This window comes from Malaclemys terrapin, chromosome 14 (genome assembly GCF_027887155.1).
Source record: "Malaclemys terrapin pileata isolate rMalTer1 chromosome 14, rMalTer1.hap1, whole genome shotgun sequence".
In the NCBI taxonomy this organism is placed as follows: domain Eukaryota; kingdom Metazoa; phylum Chordata; order Testudines; family Emydidae; genus Malaclemys; species Malaclemys terrapin.
In genome coordinates this window covers 6,636,892-6,663,854 of record NC_071518.1, presented here as the reverse complement: position 1 = coordinate 6,663,854, position 26,963 = coordinate 6,636,892, and the positions used below count along the sequence as shown (strand labels likewise).

The following is a 26,963-nucleotide window of genomic DNA, read 5'->3' as shown; positions in this document are numbered from 1 at the left end:
AGGTCTTATTTCCAGTTCGAACTTGGCTGACTTCATCTTCCAGCCACTGGATCGCGTTATACCTGTGTCTGCCAAGTTAAAGAGCCCTCTAGTAACAAACTTCTTCTCCCTCCGTAGGTACCTCTAGACTGTGATCAAGTCACCTCTGAATCTGATTACTGAGAGTGAATGGCCTTCACAACTCTCATTCACTTTACACAGCGGCTGCTGTTGGTTTACATTTTGCACTTCAGAGCGCGTGAAAAAGGAAACGACATTGGTCTGCTCCTAGTCACTTTCACTCTCTGGTCATAACTTATTCCATTTTCCGTTTCATTTTCTGAGACAGATCCACGGCTGGGGTGAAGCAACACAGAACACACGGGCGCTCCTTCAGCGGAGGATCCAGCCCTGTTTCTAGACCTTTGCAACTTTCTTTCCTCATGCAGCAGCTCCACCCTGTTGTCCGTCAGGTCCCAGAGCTGCTAGGGGGATATCAACAGCCTGACAAATCTATCCACTGCTTCTTTATTTTGGTATTTGAATGAAAACATTTCTGTTTGTGCTCCACTGTGCAGAACCACTTCCCCTTCTCTAACACCTACCATGTTTGTCATGCCTACTGTAACTCATAATCTCTATTGTCTCAGCTCTGTTGTGTGCCCTTATTTGCTGCATCTGTCATCCTCTTGTTTAATGCGCATCTGAGAAAACAGTTGTACTGTCCTCAGTTCTTTGTATCTTTAATAAGTGGCAGTAACTAAAGCAATCCATATTCTAGCTCCATAACTGCATACACTTGTGCTGGAATGGATTTTTTCATCTTTGAGACAGAAATGCAATAAAATAGTACTCTAATTTTATTTAACATAACTGCCCCCATTGCTAAATGTCTGGATACATGAAACCTATATACCAAACCCAGCACTTTCCACAGTGACAGGCTTTATGGAGCTGCACAGAGCTATTCTACAGACTCTCCCTGACAGACAGACCAGTCCTGTCTCATTAGCTTCGACTTGGGCATATTAAAAAGAGAGCTAGAGGAAGGCAGAGGAGACCAGCTGAGAGAAGAACCCCATGATCAGCCAGACAGTGGTTTAAGTTTATAAACTCAGTCTTGCCTGTGTCACCCTAGGAAGTTGGTGAACGTGGCCCAGAACCCACGGTGTATGTGTGATTTATGGAGAAGGATGTGACAGATTGACAAATGCGGTCCAACCAAACTCAGCCAACTGCACCAATCACCCACAGAACTCAGCTATCCCACTAAAGCCAGAGGAAAGATGACAGCCTTGCACCATGGACTATTGGACCAGCAAACTCAGGCCCTGCCAGACCAGCCACAGAGAAATTCCCCAGCTGAAGGTTTGCTCCCCCACATCCTAGTAAGAATATCCTTCTCCTTGCTCCAGGCTACCAGATCTGTCTCAGTTGATCTTAACCAGTGGGAGGGGTCATGTGCAGAGCAAGAGACCCAAGCCACACAGACCACAGGCAGCGAGCCTCCCAGCTCATACAGACAGACTTGTGGTACCAGGGTTCACACTAGCTTGCTGAACGGAGCTGTGTGGACGTTGCAGGGGGGGCTAGCCACCTGAGCTCAGGCCCATCCTATCCCTTGCCTGGCTCCATGCTCGGAGCTAGCCAGAGCCTCCGCCGATGCCACAACATCCACACTGCTATTTTTAACACACTAGCACAAGCCCCACTAGCGTCTGCCTAAGCAGGCCAGGAGGCCCCACCGTGTAGACGTACCCATTGGAGAGCACTTCGGGTTGCGCTCGGGTCTGCAAAGAACAGGTGTAATGTTCTCTGTAATGCCCAGCAAGTGCACGACCGGTACCCCAGAGCTGGCAACACAGTCGCAAGCACATGCAGCTGCCATGCCAGCACAGTCTAACACACCCCCAGGCATGGGGACCTGCTGTACTGAGAGAGGATTAAGCCTCTCTCAGCAGATCCCCCAGCAAAATAGTAAATCCTTGTGTGAGACTTGAACCCAGACCTTCCCGCCATGTGCAGCTAATCAAGCCCCACCCAGCCCTGATTGTTACCAGCCCCTTCCTGCCCTGGGATTCCAGAGAGGATGCAGCTGGGCTCTGTATGCTCCAGGACTTGGAAAGAGGAGAAAGGGGCTGTGACCAGACAGACTGGAGAGGTAGTCAAAGCAGGAGGCTTTAGGTCAGGGAAGGAGCCTTTTGATGGAGCCAGACAGGCCTGCAGTAGGGCCCAGCGGATGGGTGCAGGGGGTCCCCACTCCAATTTACGAGCACTAAGGCCAGGGCTGCTGTGCAGAAAGGATTTTATGTTGATCCAATTTTTCGACGGCTTAGTCCTATAAAACTGGGAGCGTCTAAGTAAGATGAATGGTACATGAATTTTGCTGGGAAGCTCTTAGAATCAATGAGCCACACATGTGAGCAGACGTATAAATTTACCATTCGTTTCCTGGAAAGGTTTAATTTATGGAATCCATATGGTAACGCTGCACAACCGCGAGCGCTCGACAAATCCCACAAGCCCTCAAGTGGCAACACTTACTGACTCCAACTGGCAGCTTTCCACCAATTGCCCGGTCGCTCTGAGCGAGGCCAGGGAGAGGAGAGGCTGGCAACCTTGCCACCGCACAAGATCTGTTAGGCAGCCAAGTGGCCATGTCCTGCCTAATCTCTGCCAGGGTGCGCCACGGTCCCCCAGGGCTAGTTAAGGGAAACATGGGTGTAACTTTGTGCTGTTTCTTCTCTTTTGCAATTATTAATAGAAAGTGACTCTTTCCGCATGGTGGGGCTGCTTGCTGTGTCAGGTTTTCTACTGCATGGCCTCCCCTTTAATTGGGCACCAGCGGCAGCATTAGCGTGCCGAGCCTTACAGGGAAGGCTGTGGGCATAAGCAGGAGAAAGGGTGTGTCAGGACCTGTCCCCTACAAAGGGAGTCTTGGGACTACTGAACACAGATGGTAACAGGGCCCCTCTCCTCTAAGCAGAATCTCCCTTCATTCCTATGGGTCAGGGGCCTTGTCTGCCTTGGGGATCCCAGCCAACAGGGTAGCTGCATTTGGTGTAGCCAGGCAAAACCACGGTTTGCACCAGTTCATCTTAGCCCTGCACGAAGTCAGGACAGACGGCACCAATGCAAACGATGACTATGCACTAGGGGTTTGCACCAGCAAAGCTAACCTGGTGACAGGCCACTGATGGCTGGAATTAGGGCAAATCCGCACTGCAGACAAGCCCTTAGAATATGGCCAGCAGGCGCAGGGTCTGTGCCAGGGGGCCATGGCCCCAATACATCGCGCAATGCCCCATGCAGCAGGGCAAAGACAGACTCTAGCCAGCGCTGCAGGTTTAGGCTGCATTGCATGGCTGTGGCACAACCCAGGAACTCATCTGCTCAGGGCGAAACCTCACGTCAGATACAACATCACACTGTGTCCCTAATGTCCCTTTGAAAGAGTGAGGTCTGAGTGTGAGGGCATCACGCTACAGCAGATCCACCCAGTGCAACGCAAAGACCATCCACTGTCACATCCCAGGGGTACAACACAGCCCAGAGAAGACGCTGCAAGCACCCTGCCGGACATGCTTGGGGACACAGGCTGGCCAGGATCTAACCAGTTCGGCTCAGACCTCTCCTGGCAACAGTGCATATGATTTGCAAACCTGTCCTAGGCACCTTATGCAACAACATGCGAGACACACGGAGAAGGATTAAAGCACATCAATGCAGCAAGCTACAGGCCTATAAATCCCAGAGATAAAGGAGGTCTCATGTCTCAGCTCTGCTGATTTTTGACCATGGGCTTGATCCGGCCCGCTGCTGATCCATGAGAGGACCTTCCCTCTTATCCCAGGACTGCTTACTTGGCTTAAGAGACTTTGGTGAGGGACCTTGTCAAAGGCTTTTTGACAGTCCACCTACAGTATATCCACCGGATCAACCTTGTCCATATGCCTTGTGACTGCCCTCAAAGAATTCTCATAGACTGGTGAGGCATGATTTCCCTTTACAAAAGCTATGTTGTCTCTTCCCCAACATATTGTGTTCATCTAAAGTGTCTGGTTGAAACTATCGTAAAGAACAGAATTATCAATTTGCCCGGTACTGAGTTCCCGCCCCAATAACAGGAGGGGTTATGTCAAGGACTCCCACTGCCACAACAGGCAATTGCAAAATAGTCACAATTTCATCCCAGCCTACGGTTGGAATTTTTTAGGAGACTCCAAAATGTTGTCCCTCCCCCTCACCAGCACAAACTGGCGGAGTTTGGAGGGGAGGGCGAAAAGGAGTTTAAACACAAGCCTGGCAAAACGTTGGGCTCCCCCCATGTACTCTATGTGGCTGGAAGCTGATTTACGCCAGGCTGAAATCTGGATTTCAAAAGCTTTAGATTCTGAAGACTCAGAGGGCTTTTTGCTCCAAATTAGCAGCGTCTCTGAGGGGAAACGGTCCCATTTGGAGCACAAAAAAAATCCCACCCCGAGAGATGTCTCTGGGCTCTTTGCAAACTTCAACCGTCTCGTGCAATCAAGCTGAAATGGAAAATGGCTCTCATTCTGACGGAGGCTTTCACACTATCACAAAATCCTGCCCAGCTCCATTTGGGATTCACTCTCTCAGGAGCCATCAGCTCCCCTCATGACCAAGTCTGTAATACCAGCCAGCAGAAGCCTGGCTTAAAAAGAAACATCAGACCTACCCGGGATCCCTTCCTGGCTTGTGCTCTGAGTGTCCTCCTTTCACACCAAGGGAATTCACGGCTGGTGCAATGTGCCAGGGGACAGACCTGGAGGCTGAAATCCTGCCTTTCTATAAAGAACAGCCCATGCGATTCCCCTGCCAATGCTTCTCCAAGCCTGCCAGGGGAGACCCCACCTCTGGGGTGAGAGGGGAGACCAGTCTCCATGCCCCTCTCAATCCTGTCAATGAAGGGGCCCATTAGGGTCGGCAACAGAAACACCTGTCCATTAGGAACTGGGCTGAGAACCATCAAATTCATTTTGTATGGGGGCGGGGGGGGGGGCGGCTCTGAACACAAGTCGGATGACTGGGCCTGCCCATCACTGCAGGCATGCCTGAAATGCAGACCGTGAGCAAAAGGGTTTTAGGGCCCATGACCAGCTCCCTGAACAGGGAGCTTTCTAAGGTTACACATCAATGCTGATTCCTTCCGCTGCCTCCCCAAACCTCTCCACTTCCCTCAGAGGAAAGAGCCCAGCACCAGCCCAACAGCCACTTGGATTCAGCCAATCCAACCATCCAAGCCCTGCAGACGCTGCCAGCGAAGGAGACACCCCGTGAATAGCTCCCAATGGCTCCCTAACCAGGGACTGGGCACTGAGGCAGGGACGAGGGTGAGGGACAGGGAGGATGGATGGCTGGCCGGACAGGAAACTGCTGCCGTCCCATCTCACCCACAGAGCTGGGCACGCGTAGGGGATGCAGGTGTTTTCTGGAGAGGAGGCGCCTGCCAGCGTTTTCAGCTCAGTTCACACCACCGGCAGGAAACGTGGTGTCCTGGCCAGCAGCCCCCTCTGACACGCCGTCCTCGCCTCACCCCCTGACGCCGAAAGAGACGGGAAACAAGGCCCTGCGAGGTGAGGCCAGGACAGAGCGAGCGGCAGCCTCACCGGGTTTCAGCCAAACTCTTTGTGTTCCAAACTCCCTTCCTCGGCCTGCTGAATGGCGGGTTGCCGAGGGCTTGTTCCTCTGTTCAGGGTCTCCCTGGAGATGGCAGAGGCTTTTCCTCAGGCCGGGCCCCCTGGGGGTGCAGGGATAAGTATGCTGGGAATCTCACATCTCCTTCCCTTCCTGCGCTGGTTGCGGGGAGAGGGGCCCCGCCGCTTCGGCACGGCCCAGCCACCACTCTGGCTTTTAGCTGGGCGGCCCCTGGGGTGCCAATCACCATGGAGCTGGCCGGCTGTTGAGAGGGGAGCTGTGTGTTCCCCGGGTGTGCTGGGGAGCTTTAAGGGGAGACTGAATCCCTGAGGTACAGCCCTACCCTGAGATCCTGCAGAGGCAAGAGGGCTGTGAATGGCACAGTCAGGCCCTGCCTGGATACTGATTTGCTGTAATACACGGGAGAGTAAGATACAGAGAGTCTGGAACACTGGTAACCAGGGCATTATTCCATGGGCCATACTGCACCAGCGCCAGGAGACTGTTACTCAGGGTTACCAGACAGCAACCGTGAAAAAACGGGACTGTGGGTGGAGGGTAATAGGCGCCTATATAAGAAAAAGTCCCCAAAAATATGACTGTCCCTTTAAAAACGGGACATCTGGTCACCCTGCTGTTACTGCCCATGTCCCAGGCATGGAGCAGGAGGTTGTTAGGCAATCCGTTACCAGGGGAGTTAATGAGCAAATCAATACTGAGTCAATACTGCTCAGGGTGCTGTGCTGCCACCGGCGCCCTCTCTTGGAGGAGATGTGAAACCACCTGTAATCGGCAGGTCTGATCCTGCTCCCACTGAATTCAATGGAAGTTTTACCATTGACGGGGGGGAGGGGGCAGGATCGAGCCCTAATGTTCCCATGACACATCCCCCCTTAGAGTAAGCGTGTTATGCCTGGTATCCTGGCCAAATTCCAACTCAGGTTGTCACATTCTGCCTCCCTAAATCCAACCCCACCCCCCGTTGCGACTAGTTACAGGGCTCTGCCTCTCTTTTTGTCCTAAAACTGCTAGGCAAAGTTAATGTGTGCTGTTAATCAGCTGCCACATTCCACCCCAGAGGTGGCTGCACATTGCTGCCAGGCAAATGATTCCCTATCTGTTGGGAAGCATAATTAATTAGGGTTTGGGAATTGCTTTGAGATCCTCCGATGAATAAGTGTTAAAGAGTAGTGCAAATAATTACTAATTATTATTATTACTGGCTAGGTAATATGTGCAGAAATAGGCAATCAGGAGAAATTCAAGGTATATTAGATACCGGATCAAGTGTTAATTAAATGTGATGCTCGACATGATTGGCAACAGCTCCTCCAGTCCTATCAGATGAAGGTGGCCTTCGCTAATTATTCATTGGCAGATTATTGGCATGCCAGGCCAGTGCTGCCGCTTGTGAAAAGGAACAGGCTCCTGAAGGGAAGCAGTCTGATTTCCGGAGGCACTGAACATACAGCAGCGTGCACATGTGGCTTGTGGCAGCCCTTGCAATCCCAGTCCCAGGCCTCTCTCTAGCAGACACTGTCCCTATTGGGCCAAACTGCGTAATAGGGACCAACCGAGACACCATCTGACTCCATCCTCCCTTGCAACCTCAGGCAGGAGTTAAATCTAGATCCCTAATGGTGAGAAGCCAATGATGCATCCGAAGAAGTGGGCTGTAGCCCACGAAAGCTTATGCTCAAATAAATTTGTTAGTCTCTAAGGTACCACAAGTACACCTGTTCTTTCAATGATGAACTAGACATCCGGATCCCTTCTCAAGGTTCCAGAGTAAAAACCCAGTCCAGGTTTTACCTTCTACCTTCCACTGGGAAGGCTGCCAACCAATTTACTAAGAGCTCTCCAAAGCTGGGGACAACTATAAGGCTAGGGGCTTGTGCTGGCACCGTGGGGAAAGCGGGCTGGATTTCTGAGCCTGGTCCTAGCGGCCCTGCTGGCGATTCTGAGCACATTCTCCTGCAAGGGAAGCAGCGCTGCCCTTTGATTAGATTCCTTCCAATTAACATACAAGCTAGGGAGTTGGCCTGAGCTTCCCGGGAGAGGCGAGAGCCTTTTGCTTATCTGGCGGGTAATGTTCTGCAGGAGCTGCCCAGCTCCCCCTAGACACAGTGATTATCTTGATGGAAGTGCCAGAGCGGGCTGTGCTGCCAAGCGAACAAACCAACCACAGCCAGGCTCCCTGCTCTGTGTTTCTCCCCAACGGTTAGCGCTGTAGCCCCATGGCAGGCACCAAGCCCGTGACCTGAGCTTAAAGGGAGGAGCCAAAGCACAGCCTTGTTTGGTCTCAGTGGGGCAGATGCCACAGGGGAGGAGCTGGGGCCGCTCTATTCTCCAGCTGAAAAGGGTGCCCTGGAAACCAGGAAGGGGCCCAGAAATGGAGGTGAACGTTCACACAGTGGCGTACAGTATAAGGCCACCCAGAGCCCTGGCCCAGTGCCCTAGCTCCAGCCAAATGCTTCGGGGGGGGAGGGGGGGACCACTCAGAAAGTCCCCCCAAGGGGCAGACGGGAGACTTTCCAAGGCAGCCCTGGATATATGGGGTATTTCCATCTCTGACACCTAGAGGCTCCAGCTTGGCTCTTCAGGCAGCCTCTTGGCCCACGACACCCACACTCGCTGCCAGAGTCTGGCACCGATGTGCACTTTCCTCACCTGGAGGCAGGCCTGTGCTGAGCACCCTTCTGTGGTGGTGTTAGACTGGAGCTTACAGAGCTCTCTGGAGGGGGAGCGGGAACCTCACTCTGCGGGTATGGGGCGTCAAAGTCTCAGGGCAGGAGGTTCCCAGAATGGACCTAGGAAGGAAGATGCTGATTTTGGCTCTGGGAAAGCTCCAGGTGGGAGCCACAGACTCCTGTATGGTTAGGAAAGTGCACAGCAGTGCCAGACTGTGGCAGACAGACAGACTGACAGGGGCTGGGAAGTGCCAAAAAACAACAGAGACCGAAATACAGGAATGAGCCACCTCTGGTCCCAGGGAAAACACGTCAGCGCCTCCTCTCTACCCCAGCAGCCTTCCTTCTTCCCCCATCTTCTCTCTCCCTCCCACTCAAAAGGGCATCCCACCACCTTTTGGTGACATGATTGCTCACAGCCAGCGGTACCTGACCTGCCGGGCACAGGGAACCTTGCCTTGCTAGCCCCTGACGCGTGGCAATGGCCGCAGAATTCTGCCTCTTCCAAGGCAAGCGATGCTACCCCTTGCTGATCTGGGCCTAGCACTGGAGAGGACAATCTCGCCCTGATGGGCACAAAGCCCCTCCCGTCTGCACTTACAGATCTGACTTGAAGTGGGCCACATGCCAGCTGGTCTGTTATGCAGCCCCCTCAGAAGGCTGGAGGGATGTGTTGTTCATTCCCCAGCTAGCTCAGACTCCTTGGATCCTCAGCAGGCAAACTAGCTCTTTGTACCACAGGGTGTCTTGGGCTTTGCCCGGCTGTTGGTGCAGCACACACAGAAACCAGACATACCGACCGAGACACACCCACCCCCTCTGATGCTCCAAGGAGAGGAGCTGTTAGACTTCCTGTCAGGACCAGAGCAGAACCAGACTGGTGCATCTGCAGCAGGGACGAGGTGTCAACACAACTGGAATCCTGAGCCACGAAACAACCAGGGACAGGTGCTAACCGGCGAGGAACCTCTCGAGAGACACCCCCTCCCCGGCTCACAGTCCAACAGCCCTCCCCCTCCCCAATGCATCGGCCGGGCCATTGTGTATGGTTAGGAAAGTGCACAGCAGTGCCAGACTGTGGCAGCGAGTGTGGGTGTCTGGGCCTCCTCCTTCTTTAACTCTCCCCCATGCTATCTGTCAGAAAATCATTCCCGGTTACACAGATAAGAAATAATTGATGCAAAGAAGCCATCTGTTTGTGAACATGGAGTATCTGCTCAATTAGGAGGAATCTGTCCAGCCAGATAAACCATCTCTCCATCCCCACTCACGGGGAGGGCTTTGCACCCTGACCATGTCCTCAAAGACTCACAACCAATTAGCGGCAAACAGCGTGATTTGGGCACTAACTTGTTAACTAGCACCCCGAGGCTCTTCCGCGGGCAGGGCGGGGTGTGGGGGAAGCCGCCGGGAGTGCAGGGGCCTCAGACATGCCACCTTTTCTGCTGATGCACAAGAAAGCGCCAAAGCTCAACAGATGTTGCAGGAGCTTGTCAGGGAGGCGGGCCGCGAAGGGCTCACAGCAAACAAGCCCCGACCAGACGCTGAGCCTGACCAGCTGCTTCCACGCCTGCTGCTGGGGTGAGAGGAACACAAGGGGGCAGAACTCCCTGAGGGGAAGATGGCACTTCCAGCAGCGCAGTGCCAGGGCCCCTGAAATGAGAACTGGCAGGCTCGTTCCAGGGACAGGTCTCTCTAGACAGTAACACACAGGGACCAAGCGTCAATTTGTTAGTCTCTAAGGTGCCACAAGTACTCCTGTTCTTCTTTCTGCCTAGCTGGTGCATCGTGCACAACAGGTGCTGATCAGAAACAAGAAGCGAGCCCCCCGGATGGGAGTCTGCCTTCTCTACAGGATGGTGTTCAGTTTGCTCCGTTTCTGCTGTGCCAGCTGCATCTCTAGCTTGCCCCATTTATTGGACCCAAAGGTGCATCATCCCAGAGCTGTGCCTGGCTACAGCGAACCCAACCCATCCCTGGCTGCAATTCCCCTGACTTTGTTGGAATCACACCAGGGTCGAGTTTGACCTCTGAAAGGGAAGGATGGTTCAGTGGCTAACACAGAGCAGCAGCAGGAGTTGTGAGAGCTGGCTTCCGTGGCTTGCTATCACTGTATAGCCTTGAGCAGAACACTTCGCCGCTCCGTGCCTCAGTTTCCCCACAAGCAAATGGCGACAAGAATTCTTCTCTCTCAGGATTCATTGCAACTACCCCTGTCCCACCCACCCACTTCCCTGCAACCTCATCACATAGGGCCACGTCTGCAGCTGAAGCATTGTGGTTAGAATAGTTAGGCAGAGGGTTAGGATGCTGGGACCCCCTCCACTCCTAGCAGAGGGCCTGGCTGCTTGGTAACATGGGCTATATATTGCCAGAAGGTGAATGTTAAAGTCATGTGTTATTAAAATACAGGACACGGGGGGGGGAGGGGAAAGAGGGGGAAACTGACACAATGGGCTGTTCCTACAAGAGAGGTCCCTGTTCAGCAGCCAATCAGGATAACGTCTACCCCTCTCAACAGCCAATCAGACTTCTTAGCATTTCGGGAGCCATGACAAGGTTGGACAATCCCCAATGTTGATTGGCTAGTGAGAAGCCACTGATTTATCACTTCCTTTGAGAGCCCCCAGGGGGCAGCAGAGCACACAGCGGCTCCACCTGGCCTTTGCCCCACGCCCTCGTCCTGTGCACTGGGTGGGTGCAGGTGACTGGGACGTTGTTATTATTAACGTGGACAGAACTGTGCTGTCAGCCAGCCGGCTCAGTTTATCACATCCTGACAGCGCATTAGAGGAGCGATCACTGGCCTACTTGTATTTTCCAGTCCCTGCCTGGGGTATTACAGTGAAAAACGTCAGCTCAATTCCAGGGAAATTCTTCATGGTGACAGACATTTTTTGGGGGGGAAAGGCTCTAATTGGAACCGATGTCAATTATACCTTAAACATACAGAGAGCGCAAGAGACACTGCATACACGCAAGATACTTTCAGGACTGATTTCCCATCAGACAATAACAGAAACATAAGGATAGCACCAATCAAACTTATTGTACTGTCCAATTCAGTGGACTCAGCTCCCCCACAGTATGGTGAGGTATTTTGAGAAGTCCTTCCTAGGCAGAGCAGCTGGTATTAGCCACAGTTTGTCTATGTAGAGGCGGTAGGGCCCAGTGGTTTGAGCAGGGTACTGGGTTCCACTTGCACTTTGGGCAAGTCCCTTAGGCTCAGTGGGCCTCAGTTTCCCCACCTGTAGAATGGGGCTAATCATGCTCCCCTGTCTTTGTAAAGCATGTTGAGCTCTTCGGCCACCTCAGCACCAAGGATTATATCGACGGGTACACAGGTCTCTCTGGGGATCAGACTGATAGCAAGGGGAGGCCAACACAGGTACAATACGAGACAGCCAGCCCTCCTTACTCTCCCAGCAGGCCTAGGCTTTTCCTGGCTTCACCAGGAGCCAAAGACCCGCTGTAATCTGAGAGAGGACGTGCCAGAGATGTCACCAGGATGCCTGCTTCCCCTCCTACACCCGCCTTCCTCCCCCTCTGTCCTGGAGTGACAGCTCTCCGCCCAGAAGAGCTGGACCCATTTATCCCTGGTACTTATCTGTGCAAGTGCCCGATTTGCACACACAGATGGCAGGGGGAGGGAGGAGGCACCAGGGCAGCGCCATCCTAGCTGGGGGTGCAGGGACAGTGCCCCCTCCACGCTACACACTTCCCTCAGGGTGACTCTAGCGCTGGGCAGCCGAGCAGCTACGCACCAGTGAGACTAATGCGGCCGCTCGGCCCCTGGGGCCAGATTGCTTCATTGCTAAGCACACAGGGCACCTCCTTCCTAACTTGCACTGTGCCCTGCCTTCTCCGCCCTGGGCACCTCCCACGCAGCCGGCCCCCTGGGGCAAACGCCTTCTGTGGCTTTGGGCCGGGAGACAAACACCTGCCCAGCATGAAGGAGATTAAAGCCACCAAGAGCTCGATCCCAGGCCTCCTACAAGGCTGGAGGATGGGTTAAACTTAGACCAACAACAGAGACGAGCCCTGGAAAACTAGGAATCCTGGATCCCTGTGGGAGTGTGTGAGAGAAACTCCTGGACCAACCCCGCTCCACAGCCAACCCCACCCCTCCACACTCAGGGGTGTTCCACCTCTCGGGCCCTGATCTCTTTCGAACAGGAGCCTCGGGGATTCAACAGGCTGAGGTGGAGAGACAGACTCCGGAGCTGACCTTTGCAGACCCCAGCCTGGTGCCGGGGTGTGAGCCCCTGGGGAAAGCAACTTTATCCTGAGTGAATTTAGCGCCGAGCCTGGCGTCCATGGCTTGGCTGAGCCAACTGACCAAGGAGCAGAAGGAGGCCACCCGGCTCTCTCAGGGTGCGCCTACACAGCCCGTGTCGACGGGCTCACGCTAAATAGCCGTGGATCCCTTTCGGCTCTCGCCTCGGAAGCCTAGGGAGGGGACGGGCTTCGGTGCCCGAGCCGTAACTTCAGCACACTGTCTACACAGCTAGTTCAGAGCCCGAGCAGGAGTCCTGCAAGCCCAAGCGTGTCGACCAGACGTACCCTCCGTGGCATTAGCCGAACGCTGGGGCCTTTCCCGCCAGCTGGCCAAGCTCTTCATTAGGCTGCGTGTTTTGCTGCCTACAAAGTTGTTTGTTTGGCACCTTCACCCCCCCACACTTCCCCCAGCCCCAACGGTTATCGGATGTTCCCTTCCAGTGGGCCAATAAAGGACCGTATGCTGCTCCGTATCAGCGTACGCCCTCTCCTTCCAGAGCGCCAATGAAGCGGGGAAGCAATGAGGTAATCGGCTTTTGAATAACTCCCTGCCCCAGGGGAGATGGGCTCAGCCGGGCTGCCTTGGAAAGAGCTACCCATTGATATGCAAAAGGGGCTCGACCTTGCAGCCCCTGCAGCTCCCAGCAGCTGGCTCCCCCTTGCCCACCACGTTGTTCCCAGGCCAGACAGCCCCAGTCGCGCCGCACGGAAAGGCTGTAGAGCGGAGCTGCAGGCCAGCAGGGGAGAGACACCAACCGAAGGGCCCAGCCTTTGCACGCGGAGAGGGCTGGGCGTGTGTCTGACTGGGAGAGGCCCCCTGATGCATGCACACACATATACCGACATACACGCGCAGTGTACAACCTACAGTAGAAACAGGGCAGAAGCAAACCCCCAGGCCCACATTCCGAGCCAAATCGTGTATCTGCGGCAGAACCAAAACCCTGGATCCAAAAACTCCCAAACTTAGGGGCTCAAAATGCAAATCCAAACTGCCCCTACAGCTGCCGGTCTGACTGCGATCCAGGTCTGGGGTCAGATGCATTCCTGCCCTCCATGCCCTGGCTGCATCCGTATCTCTGTGGTTGGGAGTGGCCCTGGTTTCTCTCTCAGCGAAAGCTTCCATTTTACTGACCCCCCTCCCGCACATAGGCAGTGCAATCCAGTGATGCGAACCGAGACCCAGGAAGCACAGCTCAGCACAGGAAAGCAGGTCTCCCAAAGCCGGACACCTCTTCCAAAGCTGTCGCAAGGAAAGTTCTGATCTTTACTGTCAATTTCAGTGCTTCCCCCACCTGATCCCAATGACTTCAATGGGCTTTTGATCAGCCCCAGATCTACCCTGGGGGCCCTGCCATCGGATACACAGGCAGAGTCTCCTCTGACTCCAACAGGAGCTGAGCTCACAGCTCAGCAGAATTGTGTTTCAACGTTTTCTACATGAGATTTACCTTACAAAGGCTGTGCAAGCATCTTCCTACTACGCTAAGGGGCTTTTCCGGTCAGCGATGCCATCCGATTGCCACATAGGCAGCTTCCCACTTCCCTCTTCAGTTTCTTTACCCGTGAAATGCTCAAAAGCGAGAAAAACCCAGTCATTTCAGGGGTGATTTTTAGCATTGCACTCACATCGAATTTGCACGCAAGCCATCCTGTTGGCTAACTGTGCACCTGGCCAGTTAGACATTTAACTGGCCAGTATGGGTGGGACTGGGATTGCACGGCATGAGCAAATCACGCGAGTGCCTTCTGTGTGGTCAGCTCTGAAACGCTGGGCCTTGCGCGGCTTTGTGATTTGAAAAGCTCATCCCTTGCACTGCAGTTTGCCTCCCACCTTCTTCCCCCTCCTCGCCGTCCACCCTCTGCCTTTGAAAATCCAATCAAATGCCACTCTACTGTGCTGACTGCAGGCCATTCCACGCTGCACGGTGACCTAAATCAGCCAGCTGCAAATTGGCACTGCCTGCCAACTGCTTCCAAGAACGCGTTCACCTGCGCCTGCGGGGCGTGTGCCTGGATTCGCTAGCGGGGAAGGGACCCCGGCTGTGTGGCCAGCAGTGCCGCTGCCAGCATTCAGCTCAGCTTGTCTGTCAAGAGCCCCCCCCGTAAATGAGAAACAAGCGCTCGGGAAGTTCACGGTCGGGAAACAGCAAACATGCCGAGGGGAAGCAAGACCCCCTGATTGGCTCAGACAAGCATGCGGGCAGGTGGCGCTTCGGGCATCCGACACAGCCGGGTCTAGGTGGGGGCTCCTCCTGGCAGATCTTTCCCAAGCGTGGCCTAGCCCGGCAGCAGTTCTCAGCCCCAGGTCTAAGAGGGGCAGGGTAACCTGCTGGAGCAGTTCTGGGAGCTGCAGATGCACTCGTTAATTAAGGGCACATTGAAAAGCCCTTCAGTCCCATGCTGCGACAATGGGCCTGGGCGCATCACTGCAGTGCAGGTGCCCTCCCCGCCATCCAGCAACTGCTGCGGCCTCGGAGGCCTCTAGAGACACGTGTGTTAGCAGCCGCCCGGGCACAGAGCTAACATCGGAGAGAAGAACGCGCTGCTGGCTTAGGGGCACAGGGACGCGGCGTGGGAAGCAGAGTGAAGCCCAAAGACCGGTGCCAAATGTGCCCACTATCCAGGCTGTGCATTTTGGCATCAAACGCCCTGGGGGCCCAGTCAGCAGGGGTGTTTGGAAACCCTCAGGCTCAACTCTATTTATTACACACTTATTTGCTCTACAACTTCACCTTTAAATTAAGAGTTGTACCTGGTGCACGGAGTCGGGGGGGGAAGATGCATGTAATAAGCTGGGAAGTATGTATGTGCACCACTGCCCTCTAGTGGATGGAATCAAAACCACTTAACTGTGTGTCATGCACCCTATATGGCTAGCAGCTGATGGAGAGTCTCCTTTAGCTCAAGTGATCCCAAAGGGCTGTGACTTTGGGAGCTGACAGAGCTGCGCTCCAGCTGCCATGCAACACACTGACAAGTGCCTAGGTGGCCTTGGGCTTACATTCATTCCCTAATTTCCAGGAGTGGGGCAGTCACCTGTGTGCCCCAAATGCAGCATTGCCACGGGCTGATACAGTTTTCACTCCTCAGCTCACAGAAAGCCGAGAAGCCAGCTCCATGCAAGGTCTGGGCTCACCGTCTCCCCCATCATGCACTGGGACATTCTCCATGAACCACTGACCTGGAGGAGTCGTACCATCTCTAACCTGGAACACAGAGAGATTCAGCACCTGCCAAAGGGAATCTGCCCTCCTCCCAGCACTGCTGGCCTCCTGCTATTCTGTGCCCTTTAATAACAGAACTTGGCACTTAATACTCTCCCAGCACTTTGCAGCTATCGTGTGAAGCGGCCAGAATTATCATCCCCGATTTACACAGCGGGGAGACAAACCCGCACACAGGTTAAGTGACTCGTGCAAGGCCACATGCCACGTTAAAGGAAGAGCTGGGATTGGGGTTCTGGACTTCCTGGCTCTCAGCCCTGTGCTCAGTCCACTAGGCCACACTGCCTCTCGCTCACATTCACAGACATGGCCAGTAACCCCCTGCCAACTACTAGAAACAAAGCCCTAGTCCAAGAGCACCATATCACCGAGAGAAAAGGGGTGGACCAAACCCCAGAATCAAAGATCCCGAATTCCCCCTGCCCACTTCATGTGCTCTTTAGAGGCTCGGAGCCAATCTGGGGTGCAGGTTGGCTACTGCACAGCATCCTTAACAAGCCACCATCAACTCCCTCTGGACTCCTGCTGCATCTCCCCTCCTAGCAGGGCCAGGAAAGCACAACTCACACACACACGCACCCGCCCCAGGTGTCCAGGGAAATCTCCAGCAAGGAAAGAGCAGCTCTCAAATGGGGGGCGAAGGTAGGTGGGAGATCCTGCCCCAAATCCTTGCTCCTCAGCTAACAACTCAGCACTTTTGCAAGGGCCAGTCACGCAGATGTTAGCGGTCAAGGTCTCGGGAACCACCTGAACTGGAAATTGGGCCATTCTGTGGCTTGTCCAGGATTCCCTGGCTCTCCAGTGGGGTCAGCTATTCCTGGCTGGCACTGGGAGTTCTCAAAATGAAAGTACACTCCGGAGAGTAAGGAAGAGGGTACGTTTGATCTCAGCTCATAGGCCGAGAAGCGATTGGCGTACGGAAGAGGGTAATCGGAATGACCGGATTTTGAAATCCAAATATCTTGCACCCTCCCAGGGCTGAGAACAAATGCTCTAGGCCATCAGCAAGCTGGGATTCCTGGGGCTCTCCAGGGATATGGCCCATTGGCTTGACATCAGCATGGGGAATATCAGACCTTTCATCTGTCTGTGGCGGCTCGGCCTAGCTCTGCCTTTCTGGCTCTGACCGAGCGCGAGTCCTGGGTCTGCCTGTGCTCTAGGCACAGAGAATCCCACAAGGAAGGGAGGGGGGCTGGGAGGGTCCGAAAAGCTGGAAGCAGCCGCAACACAACAAGGTCCCCCACCGCTGTGGCCTGAGGTGGGGGTTGGTGGCCAGACACTTGGTGAGCGAGGTGGGTTTTTGACCAGGTCCAGCCCCAGATTTTGCGGGGGTTCTAGGGGAATAAAATCCCCAGGCGAGTTTGCTCTTCCTCTCATCAGTAACCGAGACATTTGCTCCCCCCCAGCAGGCTTGCGAATCTGCACTAAAAGTAAAAGGCAGTTGGAGTGTTTACGGCTGCAGCAAAAGGTTCCCTCCAGCTCCTTTTGTGGGGAAAACTGCTGAGCCCTCCAGCTCACGCTGGGCTTCTCACGTCTACCGCTGACAACGTCCTACTGCTGACAATTACAGCTGCAGGGGGGGGGGGGCAGCGCTGGAGTTAAGCCAGATATTTTCAGCCGCTCTGCACTCCAGAACCTCCCCACCACGCACACAGGAGACCCTGACAGAGAGCATCAGCTCAAGCAGCCATTGTTCTAGTGCCTCCGTCCCAGAGCACAGGCCAAGCCCTGCACTCCTCAGTGGGGTAAATCTCCCCCTGGACACAGGATCTGGCACTGAGCGCTGGACGAGGTCCAGGTAAACCCCAGGTCTCTTGTAGGAGCAGACAGAAGAGCCCCAGGTTCTCCTACCCCTGCACAAGGTCCTCAGAAATCACCTCACCAACCACTGCAATGCTGCCACCTCTGGAGTAGAGCCCAGCAGCTGTTTCGCCGCGCAGCAACACTCTGCAAGCATTTGAGACGGGAAGTGAAGGGAAATGTCCGGGCCAGTCAAAACTTTGGGAGATAATCAGCCAAGTCGGGTTTGGTGGGGACGGCCCTGTCAACACCAAGCTCTGCGCGACTCCTTGGCTCCAATTCCCAGGGGGCCCTGAGATGTGCCAACCAGGTCTCGGCTCCCATGGAAAGGCTCCAACGTCCCTGTTCCCTCACACAGCATTACCAGCACCCGGGCAGGACGCCATTCTCCGGAGCATTTCTAAGCACTTCGCAAACAGTCCTGGATCATGCCTTTCACCTCCCACCCACACCCCAGCCATGGTTATCCCCACCTTCCAGAGGGGAAACTGAGGCACGGGCTGGGACAAGACTGAGGGCTCAGTGCAGCAGCGCTGCACTCCCTGGTTAACCGTTTGCAATCCTGTCCCAGGGGGCTGCAGTGAGGGTGATTGGGGGGCGGAGGGGCTTTGAAGGCCCTGCATAGGAAGGGCCAGGAGCACTCAGCGTTATTGTGGGACGCTGACAGGCCTTGTGAAAGACTCTCTGAGGCAGTCTCTCCGGCAGCGAGCTCATCGTGCCAGGGCTGCGCGCCCTGCTGCCGGATTTCAGGTTTCTCAGGCATGTTTGCTTTGCAGAAAGCTGGAGCCTGTAATTACAGCTCCCATAACCTGCCATTAAAAACCAGAAATGCTCCAGTGGGGAAGAGCGCATGAACCCTTCGGAGGCGGGGGACACGCCCGCGTGCTGTGCACCCTGTCGCCTGGCAGGAGGTGCCGCTCTACAGGGTTAACGGGAAACCCGGGCCGGCCTTCAAAATGCATCAGCCAAGCTCCCCGGGAATGGCTGACGGCTCCCCCAGGCGATGTACCGAGCCCTGCGTCTGCGCTTGGTGAGCTGGGACGAGGAGGCCGGCTGAAGCCCTGCCAGAGAAGCAGCCCCCAGTCATCAAGGCAGATCCCCTAGACACACCGCATGCAGCTGGCTGCAGTATATGGCCGTGGACAGTGGGTGACTCCGCTGATTACATGTGCCCTGGGCTAGGTCCCAGAGCAACTCCCCAGGTATGGAGGCTCAGGCTGTACCACCCTGCAGCTGCCCTAGAAAATGCCCTGTCCCTGGCAGGGGGCAGCTGCCCCATGCCCAGCCAGCACTCCATTGCAGACACTCCACTCCAGGTTCCAACTAGTTTCTCCACCTGCCGCCGGGCTATTCCCCAGCCCAGTGTGAAATGACACTGGCAGCGGGGAGCCTGTCCCCTCGCCACTCAGCTCTCCATGCTCAGAAAGGCACGTTCGCCCCCCCCCCCCCCCCCAATGGCTTTGCCCCGTTTCTCCTACTCAATCCCGCCTGGGTCAGATCAGCTCCACACAGCATGGACCAGCCCCTTCCCCGGCCACCCTGCCGTACGGGCACCGCGCGCCGGGGACTGCCGTACTATTTCACAGTGCCCAGGCCTGGGGTCTCCCAGCACGGTGCCGAGCGGGCGCCCCACCTCCCTGCCCGCGGCTGGGTTGCAGGCTGCCATGGGGCACGGATGCAGAGGAGAGTCCTGCTGTTCGATTCACAGCTGGGCTGAGGGGCTTCATGCTTCATTGGAAGTGACAGCCTGCTCCCCCCCCCCCCCCCCGCCCGCCGGCAGTTCCTGGCTCCTAGGCCCCTGCGCCAGCCCAGAAGGGCTCTTTTACTGCAGCCCACGTTGGGGGCACAAGGCGGTGATAGCAGAGGGGTCCCATGAGGGTGGAGGTGGCCCAGGGGCTAGAAGCAGGAGATGGGGCGCAAGGGACAGTTCTGGCCCCAGGGTGCTGCGCTGCCCCCAGCACCAGAGACAGCCTCAGTCCCTGAACTGTACCCGCCAGGGCAGGGCAAGCCGCTGGCTCCCCCGGGGAAGACAGGGAATCAGCAACAGAAGGGCCCTTCGGTGCCGTTCCCCAGGAGCCAGCTGGCCAGCCGCAAACATGCGAGCTCTCACCCCCCGGCAGCAGGGTCCTAGACTCTAGGGGGCAAAAGCGGGGAGAGATGCCTCCAGCACAGCAATCACTGCTGCCAGCCGAGAGTCGCCACACGCCCACCAAGCTCTGCCCAGGCCCCTGCCCTGCGCTCAGGGAAAGCCACGGCAGCAACGCGACCTAACCTTGCAGAGCATCTGCCGCGGGAGCCCCAGGGAGCTCCGACAGCAGCTGTCTCCCAGCCCCTCACCGCCCCCTCCGGCCTGCAGGAGTGCAGCCGTCAATCCTCCCCCACCTCTCTCAAAGACCCAAGGCCACCCACCTCGCTACCCCTCCCCAGGCCCCCAGGGAGACTACCTCAGAGCCCCTGTTCTCCCCCTCAGCTCCCAATGCACATCCCCTTCCTCATCTGCTGCCCCAAGCCCCCCCACACCCCAAGAGCCTCCCTTCACAGCCTACTCCCAGCACATCCCTGCCTTCCAGTCCTTCCCGGCGCCCCGGCCCTGCCCACTCATGGCCTCCACGCACAGGTCTACAGCGAGAGACAGCCCCTGGCACCAAGCGCCGTTGTTCCCTGCCTGGCAAGGAGCAGGTGGCACTACAGCTCCAGCAGCCAGGGATGTGCCAAGCACTTGGCTGTGGCTCTGTCTCGCTGCCAAGCCCTGGGATGGCGCAGCCGCCACCTCCCTAATGCCGGCGTTAACTCAGTGAGCCGCTCGCGCGTCAGTCCCTGGCCACTGCCCTCCCAGAGTTGGGGACCTGCACGCCTGCGTGTATCTGAACAGCGTGGGCAGGCCCGTCTGTGTGTACACGCCAGCGCCCTGTGTCACGGCACGGCTGCGGTGATTACTCAGTCTCCAATAGCACAGTAATTAGGCCTGCTGCAAGATCCCACACAATATGTTGGCACTTATCTCACAGCTGCCCCCAGACAGCCTTGGGTTACACACGCTCCTCCCTGACATTCAGGCGTGCGCTCTCAGCGGGCTGGGTCTTTTAATAAGAGAGACGCGGCCTCCCACTTCGGTTCTAATCCGGGTGCCTAGCCCTGGGGTGGGGCCAAGGGGAGAGGGCAAAGCGGGGAGGGCTGCTGTCCCCGCCCCGAGGGGATCGCATAGGCAGGGACGGCCAGGGACCAATCGCAGAAGCTGGGGCTTGGGGTTGTTTCATTGCTCTGGGTTTCAGGAAGGCTAAGGCACCTCCCTCCCCCACCCAGCCCAGTGCCCAGCTCCCCCAGCCCAATAGCCCTCCCCACCCAGTAATGGGCCCCTGGCTCCCAGTCCCCTGCTCTAACCACTAGCCAGCTTGAGATACATATTGCCATACTACAGGGTGGGCAGATCGGTGCCAATATTAATGGCACCGCTGCATCTGGTATCAGGTTTAACACAGCCGTTCAGGTCACCAGCGCAAAGGGCAAATAGCTGATTAGACAGCAACATGATTTCATTTCACTCCCGGCCGACATTCACCTAAACCCGGATTACAGTCGGCACTGGCCGGGGGTTCCGGCAGGATGGCCTGGCCTGGCCTGTTTACAAGCGCATATCACGAGAGCCGTTCACAATCTTGTCAGCGTGGATCCGACTGCACAGCCACATGAGAACGCGTGGGATGCCGTGATGTCCTCATTGGACGCACTGGACAGCCATCCATGTGCGTTTGCAGTACGTGAGCGTGGCGATGTGTATAAAGAGCCTGACTACAGCGTGTGTGCACTTTTAGGGTTTCAAATGCCCAACAGGCTGGGAAGTACCAGCGCTGAGGGTTAAAATGGTTCCCGCGGAGGAGGAATGGGGCGTGTGATTAGCACTAGCATATCTGCGTGCAGAGCCCCCTCCACGCCCTGTGACTGTCTTGTGTGTTTCAACTGGGAGTTCTTTGGGGCAAGGACTGTCCATGAATACAGCACTGAACTCATCTGGGCACAACCTCAAACCAAAACATATAGGGCCACGGCCGCTCCTAAGGGTTAAATGGGAACAGCTAAGCTCTCCAGAAATTCCCTCCCCACACTCCCTGGGTCTCAGCCTGTCCAACCTTCCAACAGCACCTGGTTAGCAACAGCCATTTGAAGAACATGGGGGTATGAACCCCTCCAACTGCAGTCCTACCACATGCCCGCATCAATGTCCCTTCACACACACACACACACACACACAGCCGTCCTGCCTTCTCACATGCATGTGCATGTACACGCAGCCAGCCATACTGATTCCTTGTATGCACGTACACACACCCAGCCATCCCGCCTCTTCACATGCATGTGCATGCATGTACACACACACACACACACACATATATATGTCCCTTGCACACACGTAAGCACGCACACACAGAGCACTTTGTTGCCTCCCGCCCTAGCCTAGCTGCCTTGGTAATGAAGTCCTTGGACGTTTCATTTGCTCCCGTCTCAGCCTGGCCAGGCGCTGAAGAATGTGCCATGTCTGGGCTCCCGTCGGCGGAACGCCAAGGCCGGTGCAGACGGCCCTGCACATTCCTGCTGGCTCCAAGGAGCAGAGAGCGCAGAGTCACATGCCGGCGAAGCCTGTCATTAGTGACCGGGCCTCCCCCTTCCAAGCCCAAGGGGAGCCCACAAGGAGCCCACAGCTTCACTTCCCCAGGACGGTTTGCAGAGGACATGGGCCTGGGCCCCTCCCACAGCCTATGGTAACGGACAGAGGAACCTTTGGAGCAGCGCAGTCTCCGCCGCGGGGCTGGCAGCAGAGGGGCAGGCTCGGAAGGGAGGGCTGGGTGGAAAGGTGCCATAGTCAGTGCTATTTGTCCTACAGCCTCATGCAGAAAAGGTCCCTATTATCCGAGCTCTGGGCTCGCGGCGCTGGCAGGTTCCCAGGCAAGAGATCATCCCCTGTGAGCTGCGATAAGTGGACCCCCTAGTCTGTGCCAGGGCACCCTGCAAGGCAGATGCACATACTAGTGGCCTGGGGCACCCTCGCTCCCTCACAAAGGACCCATATGAACGACACAATCCCTGGGAGGCAGGTATAGGATCCCCACACTGACCACCTCCGGGGTGGAGCCCAAAGGCAGAGGAACACCCGCCAGTCCACCGCACAGCACATAAGGGCTGGGGCTTATGCCTACCCTACCCTTTGGGGGATGGCCCCCACTGCTGCACTAGCGGGTGCCCCTCCGCACTAGAGCTCTCTGCCTGACTGCACCAGTGATGGTGCAATGGGGGGATGTTGCCCTCGCCCCCAAGGCCCTAGAACACCAGGCCAAGGGAAACCCCTGACCTGGAACCGGCGAGGGCAGCGGGGCTAACACCCCACCCCTGTGAAAAGAGTCAAGGGATCGTTACGGGGGGTAAGTGGCCAGGGCTTTGGGTTCATCTGGCATCAGAAACAGACACCGATAGAAACCCGCAGCGCCACCCTGGGCACTCGGTTCAGAGAAAGTGCCCCACTGAGCTGCTCAACCTGCTGCCTGCAGCACAGCGCCCCCTAGTGCCACGCTGGGCTCAGTCACAGGGAGAGTGCCCCCTACAGGATCACCACACTGCTCCTTGCAGCACAGCGCCCCCTAGTGCCATGCTGGGCTCAGTCACAGGGAGAGTGCCCCCTACAGGATCACCACACTGCTCTCTGCAGCACAGCGCCCCCTAGTGCCACGCTGGGCTCAGTGCTGAGTCACAGGGAGAGTGCCCCCTACAGGATCACCACACTGCTCCCTGCAGCACAGCGCCCCCTAGTGCCACGCTGGGCTCAGTGCTGAGTCACAGGGAGAGTGCCCCCTACAGGATCACCACACTGCTCCCTGCAGCACAGCGCCCCCTAGTGCCACGCTGGGCTCAGCGCTGAGTCACAGGAAGAGCGCCCCCTAGTGCCATAGGACTGCACTGGGCCCGCACTGACAGAAGGAAGAACACCCTCCACTGAATTACCAGCAACACTTCCAGCAGCTTCCAGGTGTTCCCTGGACATCTCCCATACCCAAGCTCTGACTGATGAGCTAGTCCGGTGGGACAGGCTCACAGCAGGAGCCTTATGGCTCCCCCTTGGTTGTAGGGCCTTATGGCTCCCCCTTGCTCTGGCCAGCAGCACTCCTCTCCCAGCACTACCCCTAGTGACAGACTACAGGGGGAAAGCAGCAGCTCTGGGAGCTACAGGCAGGCAGACCATGTCCCCCACAGCTCTGCCTCCAGCTCCCAGAAGGAGCACATGAGTCTTTGCTCTGGAAGGGCCAGACGCGCTCTGCGCCATCCACACATCTGTCTGCCTTGGGGCAGCTGGGGGGCGGCATGGGGGCAGCGCTGGCGATCAGACCGACCCGCCTAGGGTTCAGCGGCGCCTACGCTGCAAGGAGATGCTCCCCCTGCCCCCGGAGAGCAGAGCCACACGGCTTTGCCCTCCCATCCTCCCAGCGGCGACAGGATCTCACCCGACAGAGCCACAGCGATTTCTGACAGCGAGCTAATGAGCTGCAGGCTGCAATTTGGGTTATATATAGTCCCAAAGCGACTGCCTCTAATTGCGGCCGTGCGCTCGCTGCAGAGGGGTCTGGACAGGTGAGGGGGCGTGAGCGAGGGAACAGGAGGGAACCCTCACGCCCTGGCCAGAGTCACCCAGCTCCGAGGCCGCACCTTACACCCAGGATCGGGGCTTCTGTCCCCACTGTTTTGCCCAATGCTGAGCCCCTTGCTGAGGCGCATTCCCCGGGGGCTGGCAGAGCGGAGACAGAGCCAAGGGGCTGGCGACAGACGCCGATGCCTGTTAGAAACGCTTCCACTGACTGCCCTAGACCCCTCCGCCCCCCAGGGACGGCCTGGGCTCAGCTTCTCTGCTGCTGTCCCCTGACAGAGCTCAGCAGCCCGGCCTCACAGGCTCACACCCGGAACGGGGCCGCCCACGACTGGCCTCCTGAAAGCCCTCGTTGGGTTCGCTCCAGCCAGCCTCATGGTCCGGTCTCGCCACTCTGCTTCCCCACACTTGTCCGCATCTGCCCCACCAGCTGTAGGTGTGAGCGCCTTCTCCTCTGATGCTCCCCGCAGCTGGCCTGGCCTCCCCCTTCTCAGCTGGAAGTGCTTTCACCTCTTCCTCGCCCCTCTGCTCCTGAGCCGTCCCCACAGGGGCACTAGGAGACATTTCGGGGGGGGGGGGGTCGTTTGCCACAGAAGCGCCATCCTGGATCACCGTGGGGCTAACCAGCGGCCACGGGGCCCAGGAGCTGCGCGGAGCATCTCGGAGCAGCACAAAAGGAAGCGACATTCGCCCCTTGGCTTTGTGCACAGCCCATAATCTGCTTTGGCTAAAGCCCAAATTGCAGTCTGCTCCAGCCAGAGCCTCTAAGGCGATTTCTCTCCCTCATTAAGGGGTTTTGGCCAGGGTGGCTGAGAGATCCCCCTTCGCCTACCTTCCCCCTGGCCAGCATGAGGGTCCATCTGCCCCCCTGGGAAAACCCACACCTTTCTGTCTTGCTCCCCCCACATCCAGATCCAACCCACTGTCTCCTGGGTGCTGGGAGCAGGATCACCTGATGCTCCTGGGGCAGGACACAGGTTCCAGTCAGCTGCGTCAGCTTGTGGCTGGCTGGCAGGAGCAAACCAAGCAACAGGGGAAGGCTGTGCCGGGAGCCCAGGGAGCGGAGGGATGGGTGGGGCGGGCGAGGGGTGTAGCGTGGCCCATCCTTCCTCTTTAAAGCAGTAAAGTAAATGAACCCGTCTGCTCCGCAGCGCAACCCCAGCCCTTTGTTCCGATCCCTTTGCTCCGCTCCCCTCTCAACAGCTGGAAGGCGAGGGGTCAGCGGCGCAGACGTGTCCCCCCGCCCCAGCTCCCCTTGGCCACGCAGAACAGCCACGGGGCGGGGAGGGAGCCCAAATCGCTTGCCAGCTTCCTTGGCGCGGCACAATGGGGGACCGCGCAGGCGGAGCCGGGGTCAGGGGTGAGAACAGCAATAAGTGGCTTATGCCTTTGGTGAAGAGGCTGAACTGACAGCCCAGCGGATTAACAAAGACGTCCTCTGTTCTCGGGCAGGTCATGTGGAAAGTGCTCAGCCGACCCCTGGCACTTCTTGCAAAAAAAAAAAAAAAAAAAAAAAAGAACAGACATTTGTTCCAGAGCGAGGGAGGGGAGGGAGAGTGTGGGGGGGGAGCTGGGGGGAGCTGCTGCTTAGCCTGTTAGAACAAAATCCCTTCTGCCGAGCAGTTACCCGGACTGGAGAAGGAGCGACAGCAGCAGCAAAGGGGGGAAGAAATCGAAGATTACAGAAGCTGGTTGGCAAAGGCGGCTTTCGATGGGCAATCAGGGCCGTGCCACCAAGGGGGATCCGCGCCGATTGGGGTGCCAGGAGCTAGGGAGCACGGGTCTAGGGTGACCAGATGTCCCGATTTTATAGGGACAGTCCCGATATTTGGGGCTTTTTCTTATATAAGTGCCTATTACCCCCCCCCACACACACCCCCGTCCCGATTTTTCACACTTGCCGTCTGGTCTCCCTACATGGGTCCTGCCACACACTCACTGCACAGCCTTGGGCAGGGCCTTGTGCCCTCCCCTTTCTGATAGCCAAGGCCAGCAGGCCACTTGCCCCCGGAAATCACAGCCGCCATGTAGCTACCTACTCACTGCGGAGCGCTGCCCCCTCCTGCCCAGAGACAGCCCCACTGGGGCACAGTTGTTGCAGCCTGGCAATGGATGCTGCATCACGGGCAGCCGGCCCCGGGTCCATCATTCCGCGGGGCGCACACAGTCCCACGAGCTGGTGCTACGTGCCAACTGCAACAGCCGCCGGCGCCTTAGTGGGGAAGCTGGCGAACCAACAAAGGTGGGCGTAAGCTCTGCGGGAACTTGCTAAGAGCCCCCCTATACACCAGCCCCTGGCGTCCAAGCTCAGCCTGGGAACCGGGGAGGAGCCCCCACTGCTCGCCTGAGACGGACGTCTGTCAATAACAGCTGCACCGGTACGGCCTCCACCGCCAGCCATAAGTGCCAGAACACCAGGTATCTGTGCAAGTCAACAGCCGGCAGACGCCTACGTCTTGCTCCAGCTTCCACCCCGTGCAACTCCCCTGCTAGCAGGGGGTTTGCATGGGGAGTACAATCCAGGCAGAACATGCCCCTGGGCCCATAGGGCAAGGGGTGCATGACGAATCAGGCCCTCGCCATGCATCCATCCTGCTCTCTCCTGACGGGACACCCACACAAGCCTGCCTGGGGTTCACCTCCTCGCCCTTGAGGTTGGAAGGTGAAACCGACCCTGGGCAGCATTCGAACCCAGGCTCCAAA

The 26,963-nt window shown here is 56.8% G+C and overlaps 1 protein-coding gene across 2 annotated transcripts in view; it reads right to left on the bottom strand.

Annotated features, from left to right (window-relative positions):
- Positions 1-26,963, bottom strand: part of GSE1 (Gse1 coiled-coil protein) — a 345,792-nt gene that overhangs the window by 223,805 nt on the left and 95,024 nt on the right. The gene's annotated exons all lie outside the window — the stretch shown is intronic.